This window comes from Ammospiza nelsoni, chromosome 3 (assembly GCF_027579445.1).
Source record: "Ammospiza nelsoni isolate bAmmNel1 chromosome 3, bAmmNel1.pri, whole genome shotgun sequence".
NCBI lineage: Eukaryota > Metazoa > Chordata > Aves > Passeriformes > Passerellidae > Ammospiza > Ammospiza nelsoni.
This window is the reverse complement of record NC_080635.1, coordinates 25754008-25775395: the sequence shown is the minus strand read 5'-3', so window position 1 is coordinate 25775395 and position 21388 is coordinate 25754008. Positions and strand designations below refer to the sequence as shown.

At 39.8% G+C, this 21388-nt stretch overlaps 1 long non-coding RNA gene across 1 annotated transcript; it reads left to right on the top strand.

Moving 5' to 3' along the window:
• Positions 1–4181: 4181 nt before the first annotated feature.
• On the top strand, positions 4182–20757 carry LOC132071428 (uncharacterized). Its single transcript, XR_009418114.1, has 3 exons — positions 4182–4362; positions 11038–11151; positions 18382–20757. It is a non-coding gene; the product is annotated as an uncharacterized LOC132071428 (long non-coding RNA).
• Positions 20758–21388: the final 631 nt, after the last annotated feature.

Genomic DNA, 21388 nt, shown 5'->3' with positions numbered 1-21388 from the left:
TTTTGTGTTTAATGTTCTCCATGTTTTCCTTTCTGCTAAGTGGGGATGTGGGAAAAAAATTAGTTTGATTTGACAAATGTGTATTTTTCATGTTTTGGAGGGGACACCCAAAACTGGAAAATCCTTCCCCTTCCTCATAACTTAGTTTTCAAATTTATAATGAAACACGGAAAACATTTAAATGTGAGCAGTTTTGCTTTTCACTAGGAATATCTTGAATGACATTAGCTGGGAATAGCACAGGTCTGTGTGTTTTTTCTTGAAAAGCCAAAATTCATTTACTACAAACCTTTGAAAACACCTGTGCACTCTCCCATCCCACTCCTTCAGTTAGACTCCTCCAAAAGTCCCCAGACCCCAAATTCTGTTTTGGGGTGTTTTCAGCAGGGTTTCTGTGACACACTTAGAGAGGGACCCCCACTTTTGAGGATCTGTGGAGGGTTGGCTGCCATGCAGGAATTCCAGCAAGGCGGTAAAAAAAACATCAAACCAATCTTGCAAGGACAGACTTGTTCTCTGATAAGAACCATTTTGTTAAGCAGAAGGGCACTTATGAAAAAGATACTTTCTATGCAAATTTTCTATTTAAACACCTAAGCACTTTAACCAACAATATTTTACAAAAAGGCACTTGTAACTTAAGCTGACAGCCAGGGTTTGGAAAGAAACCTCTCTTTCATCTGTTTTTGCCAGTCTTTCAAGTCATATCTGCAAGCAGAGCATAGGGAAAAAAATGTTTCTAAACGTTTTATTTTGAAGCTCTTGACTTCCTCCTGCCTGATGGATCATCTTCACTATTGAATCAGACTGTCAATGACTGTCAGAACTGTAAGCCAGAGTTACCATAAGTGCCCACAAATCTGAATTTTGCTGTCATTTGAATATAACAACAAAGAATGGTAACAGTTAAAGAAAAGAAAGCAAACTCTAAAATATCACCCTGTGAAAACACAGCATTAGATTCCATTCTCCAGGTTCTCAGAAATCTACAGCCTGGACACATTACCAAATCCAAAGAACCTTGCCAGGCACACTTAGTGTTCTACGCTATCAGAAATCTCTACATGGACCAGCTGTAGGGCTGGAATCAGCTCAAGGGATACAAGAAGGTATGATTACACAAGATTTCTAATTCAACTTTGAAGATTCAGTAGGGATCTGATCCAAAGCCTACTGAAGTAAATGGAAAAAAATAGACTTATATCTTAGTTTAGACCTATTCAATTTGGATATGGTTCAGAGAAGTACTCATACTTGGCAGCTGATGTAAACTAAACCATTAACCTATCATTAGGAAAAAAGGTGCCAGAATAAATCTGCAAAAGGACAAATCTGTGAAGTATTGTTTTATGATCTGTCTAGCCATTCCAGGATTCCAACACCTTAGCTTAGAGAGGTAAAAGAAACTTTTGATCTATTTATAAATGTGAAGATTAAAGATCTGGTCCTGCCCTTTTGTCAATTATTGCCACAGATAAATGCAAGTTTATGAATAAGTAATGACTTTTTGTGAAATTAGTGCTGCTCCCAACACTACTTTCCTTTAATTGCTATTCCTTGACACTTTCCTTCTATGTGTAAAGGAATAAAGAATTTATCACATTAATGAGATAAAACTCCATGAAATCATTCATAGCTTACTTATATATTTGTATTTTAGCAGCAAAGCATAACAGAAATTGACTCTTAAACCATAGCAGAGTATTAATTGCTAATTAGTTTGCCATTATGACTGGAATGCCTTCTAGCATTCTAAGTTTTAATCCATATAAACAGCTAAGGAATGTTCTATCTCAAAACATGTAATTATGGGGGATTATATTACACCTCCAGCATTTTGGCAAAAACTTGCAATGGGAAAAGATATAAAGTAACACCAGCCTTCTTGTGATTTCATAGAAACAGGGAAAAAAACCCCCTTCCTTTATCACTACAGCGCATTTGCTGTTCAGTGGCTCCCATTTTATTTTTAAATTCAGAGATAGAGGTTTTCATTTACAGTCACAAACTTTTTCATTTACATTCTCTTTTGTTCATTTCGCTCCTAAAACCAAGAATTTAGCAGAACTGGAGTTTATTCTCAAAATTGCTAAGACAATTTGTCTACATCCTCACCATACATGCTGCATTCTTTTAAATCAGAAAAATGAAAATCCCAACAAATCAACAACACAGATCTTTGGTTTTTACTGAGAATTAAGTGGCTGTTACATGCATTATCTGCTGGCTAAGGGACAGCATATTTAAGTACAAATCATGCTTACAAGCTGTGGGTCTTTTAAACAGAGCTCACTTTAAATCAAAGTATCTAGCTCATGGGCATTTACATTCTTTTTGAAAAGACACAACTGTCTGAAGCATTTACTGTAAGGAGTCTCAGCCACAGAGGTATAAAAAAGCAGGAGACAAACTCCACTTCCCTTTCTCAGCATGATTTACTGGCTGGACACAAGAGAGATCTGCTCAAATATATGAAATATTTAGGTCCTGGGCAACTCTCTCCGTGCCACAGGAGTAGAACCCTCACAAGTGGGCACTGCACAGGAGTGAGATGAGCCAGGGAGAGTGGCCACTGGGGAACAGCAGAAAGGAGAACTCCCCATCCCCTTTCTCCTCCAGCCATTCAACCCACTCCTTTATTCGTAACTCCCCATCAATTGAAGCCCTGGATTGTCCTAAACAGACTGCAGGAGTTGATGTCCCTGCTGCCAGCCCATCCCACCCTGGCTCTGGTGGCCCTGCCAGCTGTGCCCAGCAGCACTCAGAGCTCTGCCTGGGCACACCTGGGGCCAGGCTGCATTTCACCAGCTCCCACCCTGCCCAGGGCTTAAGTTGTTCCTTGATTCTCTTTCTTGCCTGTAGCAAACAACCAGTTCTTGCTTTTCCCCAAAAAAGCAACAACTCTGTTTTCAAAGAGATGGAGGCTCTGCCCGTGTCAGTAGCAAAAGACTCTGCTTTGATGACTTTCAGCTGCTCCTGTGGGCCCACAGATGTGTCCCCTCACTTCCTGGCTGCCTTCAGACCTTCTTGAAATTAAGTGATAAACTTGATTGCCCTTCTCCCCAGACAACCCTTAGGTTTCTCATTGACTCCACAAATGAAAGCCCTGATTTTCAGCATCCACTGCTGGATCACAGCCTTCCAAGAGGCCTCTCTTTCTTTTCAACCCCTTTAGAAGGGGTGCATTTAACAAGATATATCAATATTTTGCAATAAATGGATGTAGTCAGCTTTTCCTATGACTTACCCAGTAAATGAACAGAGCTTTTATGAATTTTAGGCCCTGTTTTCTCCTTTTCACTTTAACTGAAGCCATGGAAAAACTCCCAGACTGATGGCTTGAAATGGATTTCTGGTGGACATGTTTTTAAATCCAAGTCTTTTGCACTTTGGCAACACAGTGTCACTTTCACTTAATTTCCCTGACAATCTGCCAATAAAGCCAAAAGTCTGTTTAGCAAAAGTGAATTAAAGTGCACCTTTCTCATCTGAAGAATAACATCTGCTGTTCTAAAGATAACTTGTTATTTCTCATGGAAACAAGATATTTAATATCTGAATCTTGCTTGTTTTCATCAAAACCTGGAAAAATAACAATAAACTGACTTATTTGGAAAGAAAAGTTTGTTTTTGAAGCACATGCTTTAAGAAATGTAAGATCCTGCCCTTCCTGCTCTGCTTGTCACAGAAGTTTTAATTTTGAATCTTTCAGTATTCCAGTATTAAACCTGATGAATTTGATTCCAAGTGTAAGTTCTTTCATCCCATGAGTCATTCAGCTTCTCTCTGGACGGGAGTTTTACTGATTCAAAGTTTTCTGTTTTGTAAACAAACTCATCATTTTTCCGTGGAAAATCATCACCTTACAAATGGATCTTGCAAGGACTCTTTGCCAGCTGACTAGTATCCCCCCCCAAAAAAAAGAAATTACAATGGTTTAGGCAATATTTTTTTTTCAATCCATTATGATAACTTAGAAGAAAATCCTTACAATCTAAATCAGTGGAGATTTAATGGAAGTCTGTGAATTTAGCTGGAAAGTATTTTTCTAAGCATTTGGCAGATTAAATTTCTCAATATCAACAAACCTCTAATGTCACTTAAGTCCTGGAAATAGGGTTTATTTGTCTTATGGATGAATAAAGCTCCCTCCCAGGCACTGGATTCCATTCTTTGTGAAACTGGTGTCTTATGCAGCACTGAGTGGATAACAAGGCATGCATTTAATACATAAAAATCAGAGTCATGAGACACTGAAAGTTAATTATAATGTAGCAGAGTTGAAGGGTCAGGATTAGCAGGCTAAGATTACTTGTCAGTCGGAGCAAAAAGACCAGGGAAGAAGAGGTCCATCACAGTAAGGTAATAAGAGAGGGCATTAAAAGGACATTTGTGGAGAGTATTTGTTTTGTTTCAGGTTTGTTTTGTTGCTGGGGGGCTTTGGGTGGTTTTTTGTTTGTTGGGCTTGTGGGCTTTTTTAAAGGAAAAATCTGCATTTGGAAATTGGTCCCAAGTATCCAAAAATTGGAGGAAGTTATTTGATTTTTGAACTTTAAACTTTGTGTTCTTTAAATCAGAAGCTTTAACTTTGTATACTTTTCTTTTCCTGGCATTGGTGAAGCACATTTTCCCTTTCATATTATTTCCATTCCAGCCTTGCGCTATGAAAGGAAAAACCTTATGGAAAGAACATAGTGCCTTGATTGTCTCTACATACTACATAAATTAAAAAAACTAAACAAGCTGAGCAGCATTTGGGACTAGATACATATTAAATACAAGTTAAATTGAGAAACAGACTGTACTAACTATAGGCAGAAGTGACATTTCATTTTCAGACACATTCCACATCCATGTCACTTCAGCAGCATTTATCACATCAACTGCTAAAAATTAGATTTGGCTGGCAAAGAAAAAGGTACAGAAGAAAGGTATTTGTCTTGGCTTCTCCAGAAACTTTCAGCTGTTTGTATTTAGGGAGTAGAACTATTTAACGTGGGCCTGGTCTTCGAGACTGTCCTCAGTTTCATATTCACTCCCTACTCTGGTAAACTTTGCAGTTGACTCCCGTGGATATTTTGCTGAGGTTAAAATTTAACTGAGAGCTAGTGCAGAAAACTCTTCTGCCTGTGATTACTGCTGGTAATCAACACCCTTAAAGTCAGTGAGAATATTTACTTGAATTGTCTTAAATGTTCTTTCTAAACTTGAACAAAATTTTTTACCATGAGGTCAAGAACCTTTGATAATTTGTCAACAAAGAAAAAGAGTATCCTTCAGAAAGCTTCACAGACAATTAAAGATCTTACCAAAAAAAAAAAAAAAACCCAGAAAAAAATAAAAGAAGGAAAAAAAGGGTTTTTTTAAGGTTTTTTTCTCCTTCACCCCCAAAACAAATAAAATTTAACTGGCTATGCACTGGCTATTTAAAATAGCTGACATGGTGTCCTTGAGATACGCAGGACCAATGACAGCCTTAAAAAATGAACATCCCTTGCGTATGTGAGACCTGCAGAATTTCTGGGATTTGTTGCAATTTTGTCCAACTGTTCTCTAAAGTGCACATGTGCTGCTCTTCCTATTCCTAGCCTTTGTGGTTAGCTTGCCACTCGCCAAGTTTCCAAAATAAAATCTGAAGTTCCTACAGCAGACAGAAGTGTCCGGTAACAGGGTCCAGTACAGTTAGAGATTAGACTAGTGGGTAAATAAAATAATACATCACTTATTAGCTGCAGGCTGGGGGAAGCCAAGCCCAGGAGCGGGGAGGATCAGCCTGCGGCTGCCAGACACTGCTAAGCCGGCACAGAGCGCTAAGTAGGGCAGCAGCAGCCCAAATCAAAGGTTCACAAATTGGCAGGACACATTCTTTTGTTGCACAGTCACTGGTATTTGAAGGGTGAAATCCAAGCTGCACTGAAGTCACCAGGAAAAGTTTCTGTGAGCCAGGACATCACCTTCATGGAAAGTAATTAACCTCACTATTCCTGCCAAGAGTTTGGGTCTGTGGGCACCAACCCATTAAGCCCTGGAACTTGCCTGTGCTACAAGAGCAATCATTGCAAAAATGTGCAGAGCATGGCAGGAGGAAAGGTTGCCCAGGCGAGGTTTGCACGCTGTGGTGGTTGCATGATTATATAGGAGAGTGTCTCCTTTTCCAAGCCAATATCAGTGATAATCAGCAGTGATGTGAAAAGACATGATGAAAAATTACAAGAGAGCATTTCAAATTCAGTTTTGGCAGTAGGCAAAACTTGCATCTTCCAACAGCTCTGTCTGAAGGATGGAAAGCAGCCCAACTCAGTGCCCTGTTATCTGAGAATGGCCTTAAACTTGTGCCCATATTTTAGGCACCCAATTTCTCCTCTGGTGGAAAAAAACCAGTAAGAGATAACTTATCATATTGAACATTATGTTTACTTCAAGATCATTTTTCTCTTTGTTAAAATAGGAGACCTTTCTACCTTCATACACATAAACCAGAGGTTTACTGGAATTGCTCCCACATAGCCCACTGACAAAGATGACATTGATAATTCCTTTGCACCACTGCTTTATACTGAGTCAGACTGGATTAACTAAATTTGGTAAGGGAATCCATTCAGAGAGGAAGAGGTCTTGACTCATTACCATGGGAAAGACCAAAACTGAGCTGATTAAAACCAGTAAATGTTCTAAAGCATGAAATAAGATGTTGTCTCCTCTGTCACTGAATAAGATCTTCCAAAGGAGTGGTCGGAAATCTTGTTCTAGATGGAGGGATAGCAGAGGCATTTTAGAAATATGTCAGTTTTTATTTCCAACTTTACAGAAAATATTGTCCCTTCCTGTCAGAGGAGCATCTGGCCATGGTGAGCCAAATAACTGTTGATTACCATAATTCGCTATATCTGGAGCTGGATGTGAACATCACACATTTCCAGCTTTCAGAAAATGCCCTTTCTCCCAGCAGAGACCACCACATCTCCACCAGGCCCACATTCCACTGGCATTCATCCAGCTTCCTCATGTCAGTGGGGCTATGCAGTGCTGCATTTCAGTGCAACCATCAGGCTGCTGTTTGTCTTAGAAACACACTCTGCTCAAGGGCACTATGAAACCTGAACTCCTGTGATACACACTGGATCTCAAAACCAGGGAGAAAGTACATAGAAACACTAGAGAAAGCATTTCTAACTCACTGAAATCACTTCTCAAAGAAGGTCACAGACAGGCTCTGGCCACTCAGAGGAGACGACAAAACTTCCCCCTCCTCCCCCCTCTCCTTTACCACCAGAAAAGAAAACAGCAACCAAAGTAAACTTAAAAAAAAATTAAAATTATTACCAACTTTAAAAAAACAATAACTACTGAAAATCCATCCCAAACACCAACTCTCTGCTAAACAGAATTTTAACCCTGAAAACACTCATGTATGAAAAGTTCAAGGACTGCAGCAGGGGTTTTGTCAGTATGGCAGACAGGATGTAAGTGTGTATTAGCACAGAGAGCAGATACTCATTACAGTGGGGGCTTGGGTAGGGTTCTGCTTTACTGTTGTGAAAGCACTGGAAAGCACTTCTTTGGGGCCTGTATTAGGATAACAAATAATGTTCTCCAAAATCAGTTTTGTCTAGGACCATACAGAAACCCTGAAACTCATATCACATCAGCATTATTAACTCTTAAAGTTTCCCTTAGTTCAGATAAATGCCCTAAAAATTGTCATCTCTGAAGGGGATTTGTGAAAGTGTTTTTATTCGTGTTCAAAAAGTGTTCTGATATTAGGATTCAGTGATTAGAAGCAATAAACATTCATAACAGACTTCTTCTGGTCCAATAACTACAGATTATACAAGACATAGTCAAGTGAACATTACTGGAATTGGCCCGATATCAGATACCCAGAGCATGTTTTCAGACTTGTTGGTTCTGATTGCAAATGAGCTTGTCTTCCATTTTAACTACAGTTCATTTCCAAGGAGCAATTTCTACTGTTTTAAAATCAGTCTGTACATGTTGTACCTAAAAGCAAATTAAAAACATTTAAAGATGGGAAGCAGCATTGTGTGTATTTCCAGAGAAAACAGCCATTTCAGCAGAAAATCATGCCTGGCAGTAAATACCTGACCTTAAGCAGCCTGGCAGCAGAGATCTTACATGGCATGGTGATGTATCTCCAAAAGATTAATCTGATTGATAAAAATTTATAATAATTTTATTTTCCTTTGGCATTACAGGCAGTTTCAGAGTGTAAATCCTTCTTGGACTGAAAAAATCTAAAAAAAATCAATGAAGTCAAGAAGAGTTTTTAATAATGAATCAGTGTATAGCCCATGTATTTTCACACGTCTTTGAGATGAAAATATATTTTAAAACACCTTCTTTGTGTTTCTGCACGACCAGAATTATTTGCTGGGCTACTCACATGAGGCTTGCAATATCCCAATTCCACCTGTTTTATAACTTACTGTCACTTCTTTTATCCATAACAAGGGTGCAACGCCTACCTGAGACCTGATCTGCTCCCTTCTGCCTTTGATGTTCCTCACTCTGTGCTAGGGGTCACAGTGCTGGCAGACATGCCAGGGCTATGAATGATTTAAAGCAACAGGTGAAAGTCTAAATGAGTGTATTTAGCAGCACCTTTCAAGGACTCTGTATCAGCTATGCTTGATCGTATTCCACGAGCGTTCTCAGATGCACTTTCCTTTGTGTTACTGTTTAGTGGCACGGTCACATTTCATGTAAGTTTGCTATTCTGTGAATATCACATGTTCATCTTGTAAAGCTGGACTTGTGGGGATGGTTAATCTCCCGTGCTTTCATCACTCAATATGGGACAGATGCACTTCAGTGTTAAGCAAACTATTAATATTTCCTACATTTCCCATGAAAATACTTCTGCCTGCATCTCATCCACTTACACTTTCTGTCTTTAACATTCACTTCTACTGCCTCCTCTTACTGCAAGAGTCAGAAGTCTCCTATGCCCTAAACAATGTGCTGGTTTACCTAGATTCCTTCAAATCTTTTTCTTTAAAAACACTTCTAGAGCTACATTATCCCACAAAGCTTTGATGGCTCATCACCCCCTGAGGCATGGCATGACCTTTGGCTAGAATTCCAGCCCTGAGCTATGATCAGATGCTCTTCTTTTGCACAACTGCAAATTAGAAGAATCCCTACTCTTATCTTCAAATGCTTCCCAAGATGTTACATTTGCATGACAGGTGTAATAACTGACTTAATTGTGAAAAAAATAATTAAATCAAACAAATCGAATGCAAAAACTGCAAAGTCCCCTAATGAAGCAAAAGGATACTGAGAACTATAAAGTGGAAAGAATGTCATTAGAGGTCATCTGTAAATATTGCTCTGTCCACTAAAATAACAGACACAAAAGCAACTGGGAGAACATGCATCCCTGATCTCAGGCTTTCAGTACTGAAAATTTCTGTATTCAGCAAGGAAAAATTTTTTCTTTTCTTTCTTGTTCTGCTTTCATTTATCTTATAGCAATATAAATGTACTTATGAAAGTAAGGACTAAACAAAAATTATTCCTAGATCAGAGAATTATTCCAAGTCAGTCAGGATTTCCTCATTAGATAACATGCTATTTACTGTACATTGAATAGCAAGATTGGCTCTTCATGCTGATAAGAGAAGCAGTGCTGATAAAAGGTTGGAGAACAGATCAGGAACTAGAAACAGTCTGTTTTAATCCATGCTACCCCACTGCTTAGTCATAATGCTGACTGGAATGTTACACAACTCAATGCCTCTTCCCACTACAATGTGCTTCTAGCTCTAATGCTGTACAAAATTCTTTAGCAGTACTAGTAGCCTCAAAGAGAAAAATGAAGGGATCACTCAAATGTGTCCTTGAGGTCCTGGCAGCATTCTGTAGCACATCAAGAACTTAATGTTTTCAGGAGTTTAAATATAGGTGAATTCCGTTTAAATTAAAGATTTTTAAATAAAAAAATAAATAATTAAAAGCAGCAGAAATTAAACATGCACTCTTGGCTTCAGACTCCATTTGCAGATTGATAATGATCAGCACCTATAAATCCTCATGGGCAGTGAAATGCTGGAAGGGAAAGAGAACGTTTTCAACAATAGCTGATGTCTGCATCAGCAACAAAAACAGTCTCTGAGCGCTGGCATCAAGGAGCATTTGATGTGAACAAAGTGACATCTTGTTTCATCAAAGGTTAATGAGTACAGCAGCTCTGTCAGCAATACATTGAGACAGCAGTGTCACTGTTCGTCATACTTGGTGGGTTCAAGGCAGGCTGCAAGCATCACCATCCGCGGGTCTGTCGGGGTTTCTGTTCTCTCCCAGCTCAGTAAGTTTAATGTGACAAGTTAGAATTTCCCCATAAGCAACACTTCATGCTGCTTTTCTGTAGAGCAAAAGTGTTTCTGTAAGCCTGGTACTTGTGCTGACTGGAAAACTAGAGGCTTTTCTCAGTGAATTTAGTTAAACTAGAAAGTATTAGAAAAGATGTAGTAAAACGTTATTAACCTTTAATTTTGTTTTACAATTTTCTGATAAAAAGATTTTGATGGATTTTAATTTTTGAAAATGTAATATTGCTGAGTTAAAAACTTTCTTTCCAAGGAAATATATTTGTGTAAAACTTAAATCTTGGATATTTATCCACAACTGTCCATGAAAATTAAGGGAAAACTATATATCAGCATTAATGGGGAGACAAAATAACCAAGCAGCAGTGAATTGTTGTATAGACAAATTTCAGCACTATGCACAAATTCTGCTGATAGATCTAGTGTCACTGGGCAGTGGTCAAAATATTACAACTGACTTCTGAGCTGGTAGTGATTTCTGTCAGTATCTCAGGAAATTATGATGGGCCTAAACAAGCACCTGACTACAGGGAAGATTAAATAAGACTGCATGCATGAGTAAGAGTTTGGGATCTGGACCTTTGATGCAATAGCATTTGTTGAATTCTGTCATCCAAGCTCACAACAAACAGCAACTTGTTTCCCTGATGGATAATGCCTTTCTCTGATACTAATATTTCTCTAGCTGAGGACATGACATGGATGCTGCTTTGTCACCTCACATGCCATCAGCTTCCAGTATCCATGACTGAAGCCAAGGATGAGAAGCTTCTTTCTGCCTGGGAGCTGGCCAGATGAGGTAAAAGTGTTTGTAGCCTTTAGCAAAGCAGCAGTACTATGCATTATTTGTTATGCTACCATCCTATGAGTTGTGCTCACAATGCTGCTGAAAGTGCTTCTGAGTCCCAATGCTATTGGCAAGTTGGGGCTATTTTCAAAGGCTTTGGTTCTCCCTCCTCTGAGGGCTGAATGACTCATTTAGGACAGTATTTCTGTTAGCCTTTGCTTTGCATAAGACAAACTTTCAGCTCTGTCAGTCTCCAGGCAGACAAACCTTAACAGCTTAGTGCACAAAGGTCATGTTTACGTCACTGCATATCTGTGTTTCACAATACAACCTGTACTTTATGGAAAATCATAGAAAAGGTGGTCCAAATGGAGCTCAGGAGGCCTTGCAGTTATCAGGTATTCTTATGTAATTCCTGACAGACACTTGCATAATCCTGTTCTAAAAACCAGTTTTTGAAATAGAGGTTGTAGAGGTCCCACCTAGTCCATTCAACCTTTGCCTTAGAAAGGTTCCCTCTCTCCCATAAAATATCCACCTTACCTCTTTCTTGGTGCTAAGGCTTGATTTCATCACTGTGCACAAGTCAGACTATTGCTCTCCTTCCTGCCGCCCCTTCTAAAGCTAACCAGATATTCTTTTGTCTTCTCTGGATGCCTCAGTGCTTCACAGAACTGGGAATCCTATACATAACTTTTCCTATTTCCTCCGTAGGAAGCTGTAGCAGCTTTCCTGGATCAGATTATGCAGTGATGAGGATTTTAATTTGTGCCTCACCTGTTCTAGTCATGCACAAAGCAGTCCCATCTGTGCTGCAAATCTTATTCTTTCACATTTTGGCAAAAATTCCATCCCATTTGCTAAGGATAAAGATAGCTTCAAGTTTGGAGATACTCTTTTGGCAAGTCCATTGTCTGGTTTTCAAACAGAGGGAATGAAGGCAGGCATGACTTTTGCCCTGGTTTCCTAAGGATAAGAGACTTACACAATCATGCTACACAAGACTTTCCGTCCACCCATCCCACCCCTATAACAGCTTCTGATCCTTTAGGTCATGTCGGTCTGATTTGACAGGAATGAATAGTTCAAAGACTGAGTTTCTGTAAGACTTGGAGGGAAGGAGAAGAAAAGCAATGGGCAACCAACAAAGGACAAGGGTATGAAACAGAATAAGCAGATAACATATCAGATATTCAAAATCCTTTTAGGAGAGACACATAAAAAATATCTGTTTTTCAGGACAAATTTGCCCTGAAGAGCTGGAGTAGCCTAGAGCACATATTGGGCTTCCCAGTTCCAGAACTCCTGAATCCATTTGCACTAACATGGAAAATAAGTTTGAAAATAAGACATTAAATTCTCTGTGAATAGGGTTATTATTTCTGTGAAGCACCTTTCATCAACAGATCTGACAGCATGTGACAAAAGGAGGCCTTGAGCATTATCTCTGGTTCATGAAGAACTGAGAGCTGATGCAACTTGCCTGAGGTCACTAGATCGACGGAGAGCCCAGGTGCCCCTGGAGCAGTTTTCCATACTGCTTCAGGAACACCTGAAATAGAATCTGGTTACTTTTATTTTGCTATCCTATTTTTCCCTCTGTAGACTTTACACTCATATGGGAGAGTGACCTAAGTTACTTTTTATTTTTACCTGGCAGACACAAACCAACAGAAAATAGCTCATCTCAGATTTTGTCAACTGTATTCAAGTGGGTATCCAAATGTTGAAGCATTCCAACAAAGATAGTTACTTTTAAAAATTAAGTTATTTCTGTCTGAATTAAGCCAGGTAGTTCCAAAATCATCTCCAGCCCCAGATGATTGAGGGCAGAAAGTCTTGCTGAGTTCTGGGCTGGGGTTCCTATGCTTGTCCAGAGAAGTACTATTTGCTTCCACATAAAAATCATGTAACCCCTGTGTCCTCTAAATCTCAACATATGATTTGCTTACCTTTAGATATAGTCTAGGATATTATGTAGCCTTAAGAGCTGTATTCAGCTATCCTAAATAATTCTATTCCATAATCAATGTCCATTCACAAGCAGTTTCTAATAATCATTCTGTCTGAAAGAATGTCATACTGAAAATGAAATTTCATGGGGGATCACAGAATCACAGAAATTCTAGGTTGGAAGAGACCTTTAAGATCATCGAGTCCAACCCATGTTCTAACACCTCAACTAGATCATGGCACCAAGTGCCACATCCAGTCTTTTTTTAAACTCTTCAAGGGATGGTGACTCTACCACCTCCCTTGGTAGATGATTCCAGTATTTGACCACTCTTTCTGTAAAATACTTCCTCCTTAATTCTAGCCTGTATCTCCCTTGGCGCAGCTTGAGACTGTGTCCTCTTGTTCTGTCTGTTGTTGCCTGGAGAAAGAGACCGACCCCCAGCTCACCACAGCCACCCTTCAGCAAGTTGAAGAGAGTGATAAGGTCACCCCTGAGTCTCCTTTTCTCCAGGCTGAACAACCCCAGCTCCCTCAGTCGTTCTTCATATGGCTTGTGTTCCAAGCCCCTCACCAGCCTCGTTGCTCTCCTCTGGACACGCTCAAGCATCTCAACATCCCTCCTAAAGTGAGGGGCCCAGAACTGGACGCAATACTCCAGGTGAGGCCTCACCAGTGCTGAGTACAGGGGAAGAATGACCTCCCTGCTCCTGCTGGCCACACCGTTCCTGATACTGGCCAGGATGCCATTGGCCTTCTTGGCCACCTGGGCACACTGCTGGCTCATGTTCAGCCGACTGTCAACCAGCACCCCCAGGTCCCTTTCCACCTGAGCACTGTCCAGCCACACCGTCCCCAGCTTATATCGGTGCAGGGGGTTATTGTGGCCAAAGTGCAGGACTCGGCACTTGGACTTATCGAGCTTCATCCCATTAGATTCTGCCCATCCATCCAACCGTTCCAAGTCCCTCTGCAAAGCCCTCTGTCCCTCTAACAGATCAACACACGTTCCCAGCTTACTGTCATCTGCAAATTTGCTAATAAAGGACTCTAAACCCTCATCCATCAATAAAAATATTAAACAGAACTGGCCCCAGTACAGATCCCTGAGGGACACCACTGGTGACTGGTCGCCAGCTGGATGCAGCACCATTCACCACCACTCTCTGGGCCCGGCCATGCAGCCAGTTCTAAACCCAGCAAAGAGTGCTCCTGTCCAAGCCACGGCCTGCCAGCTTGTCTAGGAGAATGCTGTGGGAGACAGCGTCAAAGGCCTTGCTGAAATCCAAGTAAACAACATCTACAGCCTTCCCTGCATCCACTAGGTGGGTTACCTGGTCATAAAAGGTGACCAGGTTGGTCAAACATGACCTACCCCTCCTAAATCCGTTCTGGCTGGGTCTGATACCCTGGCCATCTTGTAAATTTTGCATGATGGTGCTTAATATAAACTGTTCCATTATTTTGCCAGGTACTGAGGTCAGGCTGACTGGTCTATAATTGCCAGGATCCTCCTTTGCACCTTTTTTGTGAATGGGTATCACATTGGCCAGCTTCCAGTCATCCGGAACCTCACCAGTGAGCCATGACTGTTGGTAAATGATGGAGAGTGGCTTTGCAAGCTCGTTTGCCAGCTCTCTCATTACCCTGGGGTGGATCCCGTCTGGTCCCATACATTTATGAATATCCGAGCATTTCAGTAGTTCTATGACTGCCTCCTCTTGGATAATGGGGGAACCATTCTGCTCCCTGTCACCATCAACCAGCCCAGGCTGGCAGGTGTCTTGAGCGCAAGTCATCTTCCCACTAAAAACTGAGACAAAATAGGCATTAAGCACTTCTGCCTTTTCCTCATCTTCAGATACTAAGTTCCCTCCTTTGTCCAATAAAGAACAAAGGCTGGTCTTACCTTTCCTTCTACCATTAATGTATTTGTAAAAACATTTTTTATTATCCTTTACAGAAGTTGCCATTCTAAGTTCAAACTGAGCTTTGGCGTCCCTAATTTTTTTTCTGCATGCTCTAGCAGCCTTCTTGAATACTTCCTTAGAGACCTGACCCTTCTTCCATCCTCTTTTTATTCTTAAGTTCCTCCAAAATCTCCTTGCCCGGACAGGCTGGACATTTACCCCGTTGACTGATCTTTGGGCACACAGGGATGGTCTGTTCCTGTGCCCTCAAGATCTCTGTTTTGAGGTATGCCCACCCTTCCTGAACTCCTTTGTTTTTTAGGATTGCTTCCCAAAGGACGCTATGAATAAGTCTCCTAAAAAGGTCAAAGTCTGCCCTCCAGAAGTCCAATGCAAGAGTTTTACTGGTGCTCTTCCTGACTTCACCAAATATTGAGAACTCTATTATTTCGTGATCACTCTGCCCCAAGCTTATACACATATCTACTTCTGCTTGGATGTTTTCATTTGAATTTTCTTTTTTTCATAGTAGTTTTGGGCATTGTTTCACTAAGACACTTCAGCAAATGCTTCCTTTTCATCATGTAAGTAACAGAAACATCTTGTACAAAGCAGGGCTTCTACAACATAGTCTTTTTCCACCTGACATACGGAAAGGACTTAAACATGTTTATGCCTTGTGTTGAACTGGAAACATTGCTCTAGTGACAGAATCAGGGCTACTGGCAGCAGTCACCATCCCAATCCTGCTGCACCACTGTAACTCACACCTGATCTGGAAAAGTCTTTTTATTCAACTCCTGTGCCCTTTACTGAGGGCATCACCAGTAGTTTTGGAAAGGACACTTCTTTTTGAAGCCTCTTCTTCAATTCTCTATCACGTACAGCTTTTAAACCAGTACATAGACACAGTGTTAAAACCAGGACAAATACAGGAGAAAGAAAAAAGGAGAAAAATAAGGTTTGTTTTCTGTCAGAAGAATCTCTGCTGTAATGTGGTGCCTGCTGAAATTAAGGACAAAGACATGGACCAGAACAACATCTGAAAATAACAGTGCACAGAAGACTCTGCATTGATATGTAATATACAGAAATGTTCAGACTTCAATAACGAACATACACTGTTAATTAGGTTTGAGTTGAAAATAATACCAAACACTCTGTGGGGATTAGAACAAAGACTGTGAGCATGCACTTACACTGAGGGTGATTTTAGTCAGCTTTTTTGTGGGTTAAAATTAATGAAAGGAGAGAAAGAACCAGTGGAATATGAATAGAAACAAAATTATTTAATTAACCAAAGTGATTTTTAGATGTATAATCAGTTTCAGATCCTAACACTTACTGCTTTCAATAGCAGTTTAAAACACTACTTGGTATGTTAAGGATTATGTGCATGCTTGAATGAAAGTAGGAATTTGGGATTTGGATTATTTATTTGATCATTTAGGGTATGGCATTGCTGCCCCATGCGTGCATATCTAAATGGGATGGCCCACATGAGTAAGGTTGGTCATGTACATGTGTGGCAGCCACACATGTAACCTCTGTCCTGAGCCTTTGATTGTGATGAGTTGGTATTTTAAATTTTTTTTCTCTATTTCAATTGTAAAATCAATCATAAATGCAAAGAATTGAATTTCATTTCCACATTAAAAAGAGGCTAAACATGACATTTCTGTTTGCGTATCTAAGAAACAATTAAAGTAAGTTGGCTGTAAATTTCTTGGCTGGAAAAGAGAAAATTCATAGGAAGAATCCTGGTCTAAATGGTCATTTGGCTGAGCCCAGCAGGGCCTTGTATCTTCATTCAGATCAGTCCCTCAGACACAGTAGGGAACTCCAGGCCTGAAGAGATCAATCTGCAGGTTTGGTTTAAGTCAGGGACTCCCAGGCTGGGAACTCAAATAATAAACTCAAATAATCTATGTCAAATAATCAAGCACAGAGATGGTGTTGCCAAACACTGGGTTTTACAGGTTTCCAAACCTGTGCTTCAAATGCACACAAGGGATATTCTTCATTTTATTTGCAGGCTTGGTTGCCACTCTAGAAATCATCTGCTGTCAGAGGATGAGCATAGTTGATGTCTAAAAAGAGGTGCACAAGATACAGAAGTCCTTACGTCAAATTTTGCCTGCTTTCACGGTGTGAAAATGTCAAAATCAGTTTGAAATTCAACTGATCTATGGATGATATAAAAATTTCACAAAACTATAAGGTAAAAGTATACTACATAAACCCACAGCATCAAATCATCCACTAATATAAATGCACAACATATCTACCTTGTCTAGTTTCTGTACATTTCCCACATATTTGTGTAATGGAGACTTTCTCTAAAAAATGAAAACTGATTCGAATCATGTAATCCAAGATTTTACTTTGACAACCAATCAACATGTAGGGAGCGACACTGTTATCTTCTCTGTGAGCTCCCTTCCAGATTTTCAAATGCTGGAAAGATTATAGCAGCATGTAATGAGCTACATGTACACCCATGCTATCTGACATCATTAGTCTGTATACACACACCCCTAAAAAAAATAACTGTGTGCTCAGATATCTCAGCCTGTCGTCCTGGCAATTACTCAAGTAATCTTTTCACTAGGAGCCCTCACCATCTTACTTCTTTCTCCTCAATGTGAGCAGATACTTCCCATGTCCCCACCAACACTACAGAATTATGAAGAGTGAGATGGAGGATGGTTCCTCAAACCCAGCTCATATATTCCTAGATTTACTTCAGTAAACCACAAATGGGGCAAAAAACCCAAACCAAACCCAAACCAACCAAACAAACAACAAAAACGCCCCAACTCCATAAAAGTTGTTTTTAATTGGCAGTTTCAAGTGCTATTACAAGGAAGACAAATTTTGTAGTTACCACATCAAGATAACAATAAAGTGTTTGGGTTCTCCTTTACCCTGGATTCATCTATGTTACACACTCCCAAATCAAGTCAGAGTACTTCAAACACACATGGCACGAAATAGAGGCCGACTAGTAAGACTTGTATGTATCCACTGTGCATGTATAAGCTCAGTACATTCCTTTTATGTTATCATATATTTTTCCCCATGACTTTCTCTGGGACAAGATCATTTTGCTTGCACAAGTTTTAGCACAGCTGAGTCCTGACCAATGATGCACACTCTGAGTGCTGAATATCATAAGAGTCAAAAACTTGCAGGCACTATTCCTTTACCATTGACCAGTTTTGAATTATCAAGGCACTGCAGCAGTTCTTCTAAAAATAGGATTAACACCATCATTTTTAGAGCAACGGCAACTACTTTTGATAGTCTGCATTTTAGAACTGCAAAATAGCTAGAGGAATAAATTCTTACTAAAAGAATTATTTTTTTATCACTGCAGATTCCAAAAGAAATAAATGCTGACCAGGAGAGAGAAGATATATGGATTTTTCAGACAAGACAGATATCTCCAAATGAAAAAGTTTAAATGAAATCCGGTCTTGACCAATTCAGGAACTAATTAAAGTGGTGTTGAAATCTCTGAGAGTACACGGAGGACAGGAACAAGAAGAAAAGAGGAAGAAGGAATGTCAGAATAATTGCTGAATTCACAACCCACTCAAGTCCTGGAAAGGTTCTAGAGCAAATGATAGAGCAAAAACTTTCAACCACTGGAATATAACAGTGATAAGAAGAGTAAGGAAAAGACAGGATATGTCATCTCAGTTTCTGTCTTTAATGGATTACTAGGTTTAGTATGTAACAGGAGAGAAGTAGATGTATTTCAGCTTGAATAAGAATTTTGACATGTAGCACACAACTATATAATATCAGTGAAACAAATAGTTTAAATGAAAACATCACAATGTTCACAACTGAGCAAAGAACACTAATTGGTGATTTGCTGCTGAAACAGTTTATACACAGGAACAGATATCTGAAATAACCTTGAAGTATTTGTACTAGAAATTATTTATTTTAATGAATTATATTCATTATATTTCCATTACAATGGAAAAGGAAAGGCGAAATCTGTACAGATAGCAATCAAGTAAGGAGATTCTGCCAGTAGATTCATGACCTGATCCTGTGCTCTAGGACTCTTGAGTAGTATGGAAATACTGGAATACAATAAGGTGATAAAGCATTCCAGAACAGTCAATAAGTCCAAAACTAGAAGATGAATCTTGCTAAAAACTGCTTTCAAATATTACAGTTTGGGGGGAAACAAATCACAGGTGCCAAGATAACCAGCAAGAGAAACACATGATCTTCCTTTTCCCCAATGGCAATTTTAAGCAACTGTGTTAATAGCAATTGCAAACAGGGCACAGTGAGTTTGGAGATACTACATAGATACAGCAATGACAGTCTATTGGCCAGCATAGCTGCAGAGGTGTGTGCACAGAACAGAAAAACCTCCAGCCAGTCACATCTAAGAAGGTGTTTTGTTGGCAGATTGCCTGAGAAAGCTCTTCCCAACACCACCTGGCATGAAAGCACCAACTAGAGAAACATAACCAAGACAGCCAGCAGGGCATATAGGAAGGAAACTTTTTACAACAATTAAATTCATTCAATTAAAGACCCATTTGACATTGTGAGGGGGAAAAAAAAATCCAGCTAAAAACCCCCACAAGGTAAACTTCCTACACAATTAGGTTTTGTTTTCTCTGTTTGGACGTTCAATCTGTCATCACAATGTCGTTGAAACCTTGTTTGCAATGCAGACAGGTTACAATGGAGCAAAGGAGATAAAAGTTGGTGACAGACAAGGTCCAGAAAGGATTTTTATTGGCTGAAATCAATTTTATCTAGGAAGTCAGTGAAGAATCATACTGCAAACTAATTCAAACCATACATATATTTCTTTCTTTCAAACATTTCTGAATATTTTGGAATAAAGGGAATAATTCTGGGCATTCATACAACTAAACTGAAATTATAGTCAGAAGTTATATGAGTACTCAAAAATTATTTATTTTTGCAAATAGTTTGCTGAATTTTCTTCTCAGATATGCATTGCCATGTGGCAGGAGAAAAACCAAGGCTGACTGGAAGTTTGAACACAGGGCTGTTTGTGAGGCCACATGTGAGAAATATAGGTTACACTGTGCTTTGCTTTTGGCATCTAAGAAACCTGTCTGAGTGAACATACCTGCCAAAACTTACATTAGCAACAAGGTATCTTCTGTCTGTGCCAGCACATTTCCCTTCAAACATGGAAATAACTTACCCCACGTGTCTGGCCTTCACTGATGCTTTGAAGGCCGAAACATCTCTGCTGCAAATTAATATGAGTTTTTGCTTTGGATGAAGGGACCAGGCTGGTGACTTTGTGGTATTTGGAGCACAAGGTGAGAGACTGAGAGAACTGGATTTGTCCCGACTTGAGAGGGCAAAATAAGATCTTATGATTTTATTCATCTATATAACATATGCTTCTAAAGAAGACAGAGCCAAACTTCTGGACGTGCACAGGAAAGAGGCAATAAACACAGGCTGCAACCAAGGAAATTCCAGTCAGGTACTGGGAATTTTTTTCATCATTAGAGTGGTCACAGACTGGAACAGGTGTGCAGGGGGACAAGGAGTCTCCATTCTTGCAGGTGTTTGAAACCCAACTGGTCAGAGCCCTGAGCAGCCCAAGTTATCTTTGTAGCTGGATCTAATTTCAAAGTTGGATGTGCTCTAAACATGCCTGTTGGACCAGACAGCTTCCAAGGATGAATTATTCCCTGACTGAGGGAGCTGCTGCAAGGCTGCTCAGCTCTATTAAAAAGGTGCCTCATAAGAAACAGGCCCTGATCTTAACAGCATCAACAACAAAACATCAACTTTTAGATGCTTCTCTCTGCTCCATATGCCAGCAGGTTATTAAGAAAGGTTATTGCTTTTCAGATCTGCCCCAGAATGTGTTGTACATTCTATCAACGCACAAAAACTTCCTGTGGTTGTATTTTCTCAAATGGGAGTTTTTCCTTCATGGGCACTGCTTCAAAGACCTTACAAGAAAAGGGAGGTGCAGGCTTTGTTTTTTTATCTTGTACTGACAGAAGAGAGACATCCCCTCGTTATGCTTGCACTAGAACACAACAACTCTGGGTTGGTTTTATTTTTCTGTGTGTATGTTTGCTTTTGTTTTTTAACATCCCTAAAAGCCTCCTAGTGTTAGAACTAAAAACAAGCGAACAAACAAAAAACCCAAACAGGATCTGAGCTTCACGTTACGTTTGTATCCAACATCTGCAATCTGATCTCAACGAAACAAGGGGTTTGTTTAGAATGAGTCTGGATTCTAAACAAACAAGTGAAGAGTTAGAAGATACTCTCAAAGCACATACAAAACACACATTAAATAGACACTGCACAGGACTTGGAGATTTTTCTATATTACCCAGTTCTTC